General features: G+C 39.5%; 1 non-coding gene across 1 annotated transcript; it reads left to right on the top strand.

The window, feature by feature from the left end:
- Positions 1-2,218: 2,218 nt before the first annotated feature.
- On the top strand, positions 2,219-2,290 carry TRNAC-ACA (transfer RNA cysteine (anticodon ACA)). Its single transcript has one exon. It is a non-coding gene; the product is annotated as a tRNA-Cys (tRNA).
- Positions 2,291-8,538: the final 6,248 nt, after the last annotated feature.

Raw genomic sequence — 8,538 nt, 5'->3', positions numbered from 1 at the left:
AGTTTTATTGGTCTTCCTTATAATTTTAAGATTCACATAAATTTATATCATCCATAAGTTCACCATCAGCTAACTTTCACTTCTTCTCTACTTGATTTTTCTTTACTCTCTTTGAAATTGAAGTTTGAGACACACTGAAGCCTAGATGTAAACACTTGAAAAATATTTTTTAAATATTATATTTCTAGAAGTATAAATAATTCCCCCTATGATGGTTATTTGCCAGTGTTAAAGTGTATTTGTCACTAGTGGTATTAAGAACAAAACCAAAAAGCACATAAAAAGGCTTTGTTGATATTACAAACAGTCATAGGGTGACCGGAAGATACAAAATAAACATTTGAATATCAATAGGATAGAAAGGGTATCTACATATAAATTTTAGGCTTGAGAAGCAATCAAGATTTCACTTAAGATTCCCAACATGAGCTTCAAAGACAAATTTGCTTTTGGCTGGATGCAGTCGCCACATATACAAAGTCCCTGGGAATTTCCTAAAACTGGGTGATCCAAGGAAGGGCCTACATTTGTTTGTGCACACTGAAGTAAAAATGAACACATTTTTTAAATATGTCATTTTATTGGGAATTTTTTACCAACCGCAAGAGTATAAATGTGTTTAAGCACCCACACTGAGTATGACCTCATACTAGGAATTAGCTTAAATCTCAGGATCCACAAAGAGATGTTTTTAAGCTACAATCTCCTCAGTTCTCTAATTGCATTTGTAATAAAACTGTTCTCATGCTTTTAAGTTGTAATTATTGCTATAAGATATATACTTACTGACTGATCATTAAAATTAAAAGATCAATAAACCACCTATGTGACACTCACAGAGTTGACCTGGTTCAGAGTTTTTTAAGTTGTTTATACAATAGGCTGCACAGAAGAAGAAACCAGATTTATAAATACACTTACTAAAAGATCGGTCCACTGACAGGGACTTACAAAAGTTAATTATCCTTACCCAGAGTAGTATGTACAAATCTAGTATCTTTTGGCACTATTAATAAAATACTAGTTCATTTTAGACACCCACTTATGTATTTCATTGTGAATACAAATGTTCAATTCTTTTTCTTCTCAGATGTAATGCTTATGAGTATAATGTTAGAATTCTGAAAGAGCCAGTTGCCCATGGCTAACTATAAATTTTAGAATAGGAAAGCAAATTGTATCAAAAAGTTTGTCCTTGGGAAAGATTCAGTAAAATATTTAATTTGTAAACTTCTGACCATCATAAATTACCAAAAAGGTGACACATAGTTAACACTACAAGCTGGCAGAAATTCTAACACTTATTTTCAAAATATAAGAACATAACCGAACAGAATTGCCCGGTGCTGCTGCTGTTGCTGCTGCTGCTAAGTCACGTCAATCGTGTCTGACTCTGTGCGACCCCATAGACCAGAACTGCCTATGATTCTTATAAAAAGTCATTAGCTTTCTGCCATTTTCAGTGTCACCTTAGTAAACTAACAATTTCCATGTGACTACAGATGCTTATATGTTCCTGTGCTGGCACAAACTCACACTAACCCCAGAGAAGCTTGAAATAAGCCTCACCTTGCTTTTAGAGCAAACAAAAGATGGCCTTTCTAGAGTTCTAAGTGATCACAGTACATTTCCCAGAACACACACACACACCCACTCACTCATATACACCTTTCTGAATGACCTGGACAGCATAACACCCTTTCATCTTCTGTAAGTCCTATTTGTGGCTAAGAAGCTACAAATCCCAAGACCCCCTTTCCGCATGGGACTTCATCCAGTAAAGGCCTGTATGGAGCTGCACCATCATTTGGTCTAAGAAAGCTGGATCTTTAGGTTACACTGCATAAGATACCACTCTACTACTTACTGGGTTTCCCTGGTGGCTCAGATGGTAAAGAATCTGCTTGCAGTGCAAGAGACCTGGTTTTGAACCCTAGGTTGGGAAGATCCCCTGGAGAAGGGAATAACAACCTACTCCAGTATTCTTGCCTGGAGAATTCCATGGACAGAGGAGCCTGGTGGGCCACAGTCCATGGGTTTGCAAAGACTCAGACAAGACTGAGTGACTCACACACACACACACACACACACACACACACACACACACACTCTGCTACTTATTGGCTGCGCAATCTTGGATATGTCACTTCATCTCCCTGAGCCTCAGTTTCCTCTCTCTAAAAAGATAAAATTGTAACTATCTCATATATCGTGGACTTCCCTGGTGGCTCAGATGGTAAAGCGTCTGCCTACAATGCGGGAGACCCAGGTTCAATCCCTGGGTTGGGAAGATCTCCTGGAGAAGGAAATGGCAACCCACTCCAGTATTCTTGCCTGGAAAATTCCATGGACAGAGAAGCCTGTTAGTTTACAGTCCATGGGATTGCAAAGAGTTATGTTGTTGTTGTTCAGTTGCTCAGTTGCGTCTGACTCGTGACCCTATGGACTGCAGGACCAAGCTTCCCTGTCCTGTACCACCTCCCAGAGCTTGCTCAAACTCATGTCCATTGAGCCAGTTATGCCATCCAACCAACAATCTCATCCTCTGTCAGTTGAATAGGAGAGAGAGAGAATGAGTGGCCCTCAAATCCTAAACTAGTTACAATCTGGCTCTTCACAGAAAAGTTTACTGATCATGGATATACCATACACACACACAAACACACACACATTTATATCTCTTTGTATATCATATCTATACATGTATAAATAAATAAATATAAAAATATGTGTATTTTATCAACTATATATATATGCATATATAAACAGAGAAGGAGGAAAGGCAGTAATTAGCATTTATTTATCATTTACCTAGCGCCAAAAACTTTGCATGTTTTTAGCTTATATAATTCTCAAGAATTATATGGTGCATGCACGTATGAGCATATATATAGCTTGCTGTTGTTCAATTGCTAAGTCATGTCTGACTCTTTATGACCCCATGGACTGCAGCATGCCAGGCTTCCCTGTCCTTCACCATGTCCCAGAGTTTGCTCAAACTCATGTGCTTTGAGTCTGTGACGCCATCCAACCATCTTGTTCTCTATCGCCTCCTTCTCCACTTGCCCTCAATCTTTCCCAGCATCAGATTCTGAGCTAATAAGACACACATACCCCAATGTTCACTGCATGGACAGGGAAGCCTGGTATGCTGCAGTCCACAGGGTTGCAAAGAGTTGGACACAACAGCACTATTTACAATAACTAGGACATAGAAGCAACCTAGATGTCCATCAAGAGATAAATGGACCAAGAAGTTGTGGTATATATACATAATGGAATATGTACTCAGCCATAAAAAAAAAAACAATGCATTTGACTCAGTTCTAATGAACCTACAGCCTATTATATAGAGTGAGGTAAGTCAGGGGGCTTCCCTGATAGCTCAGTTGATAAAGAATCCACCTGCAATGCAGGAGACCCTGGTTCGATTCCTGGGTTGGGAAGATCCACTGGAGAAGGGATGGCTACCAATTCCAGTATTCTTGGGCTTCCCTTGTGGCTCAGCTGGTAAAGAATCCACCGGCAATGTGGAAGACCTGGGAAGTAAATCAGAAAGAGATAGACAAATATCATGTATTAATGCATATATATGGAATCTAGAAAGATGGAACTGATGGACCTATCTGCAGGGCAGCAAAGGAAATGCAGACAGAGAGAACAGACTTGTGGATGCAGAGGAGGCAGGAGAGGGTGGGGTGAATTGAGAGAGTAGATTGAAACATATACATATCATAGGTAAAATTAGACAGCCAAGGGAAAATTGCTGTATGATCCAGGCAGCTCAAACCCAGTGCTCTGTGACAATCTAGAGGGATGCGATGGGATGGGGAGGTAGGAGGGAAGTTCAAGAGGGAGGGAATATACACACACTTATGTCCGATTCATGTTGATACACAGCAGAAACCAACACAGTACCGTAAAGCAATTATCCTCCAATTAAAAATAAATTTTTAAAATTATATAGTCTTTGAATGTTAAAATGATATTTAGAATTACATTTAGCAGTTTTTGTATGCTTTATGTTTCATATTTATTAAAGAAAAGTCAACTTTCTGTATATTTCTCTCTTGAAATAGCTTTCTTTTTATCAGAAGTTCAATTACTATTGTACTACGGTCCCTATTTTTGGTTTTATAAACTTGACTTTTCAATCTATATTCCAACTTTAGTTTGACCCTAAGCTATAGTAGAGTTTTTCCTTCCATACACAATAGTTTGTTTATATTTTGTACCAGTAGCACCAAGCAATTAGAGGTCTCTAACTGCCTCCCTGAAGACAATTTATGCTAAAAATCACCCTACTAAAATAATCAGACAAAATAAACACATTTGCCATTCTTTCTCAGTATTATCAAATGCTCAACATGAGCCCTGAAACTCCCATCTTCCATTGTTGATAGAGGGCTTTTGGGTTTGTTTTTGTTTCTTTTATTGGCTTATGTTATTTATTTGCTTTGTTTACTTACAAGCATTTTGAATATTGTTCATTTTGAATATACATTCAGTTCAGTTCAGTCACTCAGTCGTGTCCGACTCTTTGCGATCCCATGTACCGCAGCACACCAGGCCTCCCTGTCCATCACCAGCTCCCGGAGTCCACCCAAACCCATGTCCATTGTGTCAGTGATACCATCCAACCATCTCATCCTCTGTCATCCCCTTCTCCTCCTGCCCTCAATCTTTACCAGTATCAGGGTCTTTTCAAATGAGTCAGCTCTCCGTATCAGGTGGCTCACTCCGAGAGTGAGATTATTGAAAACGTGATTCCAGTTTCAAATTTGATTTTTAAACAGAACCAAGATAGTCTTTTGATGATGTAGTAATTTTGAGTATAATTAGCTCAAATTAATTAACCACAAAACTGTTGTTCATCTAAACAAAAATGTTCCTAATGAAACAAATATAGACTTCTTGTAGATTTGATTAGATATATGCATTGATAATCACCACAAAGTCAAAAAAATTCCTATAGGAGAAAACTCCTATAGGGATATGTACTAAAAATGTTGAGTAGAAGAATGTTTTAAGAGTATGTGGTCAATCAAGAAAGTGAACTTTATAATGAACAGCCTCAAGGTTGACTGTTAGTTTTCTTTTATGTTGACCTGCTGTTCAAAAAAAAAGTGAGACAATTTGTTACAGTAGAAAGAGGCAAGTATTGGGAATACTGGGAAAGAGTCTTCTAATATAAAGAACATGAAGGGAAAACTCAGTCATGTATCCATGGCTTGAAGGGAAAAGAGAGGAAATTAGAGAGAAAAGGACTAGAGTCACGTACCTCACTACTCTAGACCTCTGCCCATGAGTCTTTTGCTTGGCCATCTGTCTCTTTACTCATCTCCTATCTCAAATTTAATATGAAAACAGACCAAAAGGTGAAGAAGAAAATAAACAGCATAATAAAGTGTGATTCCATAATTATTTTCAGCACTTCTATTTGGACAAGGCTGCCCTAGCTATATTAAAAAGCAGAGACTACTTTGTCAACAAAGATCCGTCAAGGCTATGATTTTACCAGTAGCCATGTATGGATGTGAGAGTTGGACCATAAAGAAAGCTGAGCACTGAAGAATTGATGCTTTTGAAATATGGTGTTGGAGAAGACTCTTGACAGTCCCTTGAACTGCAAGGAGATCAAACCAGTCATTCCTAAAGGAAATCAGTCCTGAATATTTTAGATTGGAAGGACTGACGCTGAAGCTGAAACTCCAACATTTCGGCCACCTGATGCAAAGAGCTGACTCATTACAAAAGACCCTGCGGCTGGGAAAGATTGAAGGCAGGAGGAAAAGGGGATGACAGAGGATGAAATGGTTGGATGGCATCACTGACTTGATGGACATGAGTTTGAGCAAGCTCCAGGAGTTGGTGATGGACAGGGAAGCCTGGTATGCTGCAGTCCACAGGGTTGCAAAGAGTTGGACACAACTGAAAGACTGAATTGAACTGCCCTATCTATAGAACACCCAGGTGACTCAGTGGTAAAGAATCTGCCTGCCAATGCAGAATATGCAAGAGGCTCGGGTTCCATCCCTGGGTCAGGAAGATCCCCTGGGGGAGGAAGTGACAACCCACTCCATTATTTTTGCTGGGAAAATCCCATAGACTGAGGAGTCTAGAGGGCTACAGTCTGTGGGGTCACAAAGAGTGGGACACAACTGAGCAACCGAGTAGGCATGCATGCCCTACCTGAAGCACTTAACTGGTTAAAGGGAAAAAGTAAATAAGGTAAACATCAGAAGGACTGTAGAAGCATAAAAGACCAAATAAATTCCTCATGCAATCTAGAAACAAAGAATCTCAAAGGAATATAAATACTTTTATTGTTCATTTAGCAATATGCCCAGTTGATATTAACTCAGATGCTGGACACATGGGGAAGGTGAAGCTTGGGGTGAGGGAGTGGACAGGCTAACCTTTCCCTGTGAGAGCAGGGATCTGATCATTCTTGTTCAGCACTGGGACTCATTAAACATGTGCTGAATGAAGGAAAAATACAGGGAAGTCAAGGGCTATCAATTCTTATGGAGAAAAGACAAAAAGTTGATATAACACATGATACTAATCAAATCAATGATACAGGTAAGGTTTACCTTGGGCAAGAAAGGAGAGAATGTTATTGTTTCCCACCTGAAATGTTTAGTGGCAGGGTTCAGTAGCCACTTCCCTACAATACATGTTAACCTAGCAATCCTAACTGTATTGGGAGTTTTGCTGGTATTTGTCAGCATCTAAAACTGCACTGTCCAATACAGTAGCCATTAGCCACAGACACCTACTCAGATTTAAACTACTTAACATTTAATTTAAAATTCTGTTACTCACTTGCATTAGCCACAGTTCAATGTCTGGTGGCTACCATTATCCTAGAAAACTCAATTATACAGCTCTCTTCCGCACCATGCTACATTAAAACATAAAAGTAGCCAGAATTTTATAAATGCGAGAAATAAGACACGGTGCACACACACGCACACACACGCACAGCTAAAACAGTCCATATCAACTCAGCATCTAAAGGAGCCAAGTCAATTTTGTTTCTGATAAATCTCACTTCCTCCCAAATACAACTGAACCTTAATAACACAGGTTTGAACTATGTAGGCCTACTTATACATGGATTTTTTTCAATAAATACATTGGAAATTTTCTCAGAGATCTGAGACAATTTGAAAAAAACTCACCAACTGTATAACCTAAAATATGGAAAAAAATAAGTATGTCACAAATCCATAAAATATATGTAGATACTAACCTATTTTATCATTTACTGCCATAAAATATATTTATTATCAAAAAGTTAAAATGTATCAAAACTTGTACACACACTTACAGATGATTCATTCATTAGTGTATGTGCTAGGCTAATTTGAAGCAATTGTATAAATTACTACACTACCATAAAGCAATCTATATTGCTGCTTCTTCATTATCAATATGTGGGTCATTATATCTATATCCTGCAATCCCACTCCAGGGAATATCTCCAGAGAAAATCATAATTCAAAAAGATACATGCACTCCAATGTTCATCGTAGCGCTATATATAATAGCCAGGACATAAAGCCAGCCTAAATGTCCTCACTTTTCACTTTCCTGCATTGGAGAAGGAAATGGCAACCTACTCCAGTGTTCTTGCCTGGAGAATCCCAGGGATGGGGGAGCCTGATGGGCTCCCGTCTACTTGCAAGGGGCCTCTCAGGATTCCTCTCCAGTTGGTGCCAGGGCCGAAGACCTTGTGTGGAGTCGAGGCCGGAACCTGAGGATTCCTCTCTAGTGTTGACATGGATCTTGGGGTACCTCTGGAGTCTCCACAGGGGAGTCAGGCCTCGTCTCGAGTGCAGACACGCACGTCCGCTTTCCTCCCGAGCTGTAGCAGCAGTGTCAGGCTTCCCTTCGCGTTGACACAGGAATCTGTCGCTTTCCCTCGAGGCTTTCCCACAGGGCTATCACACGTGCCACCGTGGTGTGAGTCGATACTCGGCGTGAAAGTCGAGGCAGTGCAGGGAAATCAGGTTCCTCTGGAGTGGACTGAGACATTTGGGGGACTTTGGGAATGGTGGCACGACCCCCTGAGTTCCTCTCGACATTCCTGTTGAGAGCGCCTCCTCTTGAGATGCGACGGGAACGCCGGGAATCCTTTTCTGACGAAGCAAGGAATCTTACTTCCCTAACCAAGGATGAAACCAATCCCCCCCTATGTAGACGCGAGGAATCCTAACCACTGGTCTGTTGGGCAATTCCAATCTTTTTCACTGTTGATGTCTAGTAATACATATAACATCTATAGTGTTTTATATAATTTAAGATAACACGGATGTAAGTACTAACAGGTGATTAATCTTATAAACATATGACATAAACTTACAGTATCAGTAAATACAATACAGGACTGTAAATGTGTTTTCTATTCCTGTAATTTTCTTAATAACATTTTCTTTTCTCTAGCTCAATTTACCGTACAAATATCATATGTAATACATATAACATACAAAATAAGTTCATCAGTAAGGCTTCTGGTCAACAGTTGGCTAT

This window comes from Ovis canadensis, chromosome 1 (assembly GCF_042477335.2).
Source record: "Ovis canadensis isolate MfBH-ARS-UI-01 breed Bighorn chromosome 1, ARS-UI_OviCan_v2, whole genome shotgun sequence".
Taxonomy (NCBI): Eukaryota; Metazoa; Chordata; class Mammalia; order Artiodactyla; family Bovidae; genus Ovis; species Ovis canadensis.
Note: the sequence above shows the minus strand (reverse complement) of the source record. Positions and strands in the feature narration are given on the sequence as shown.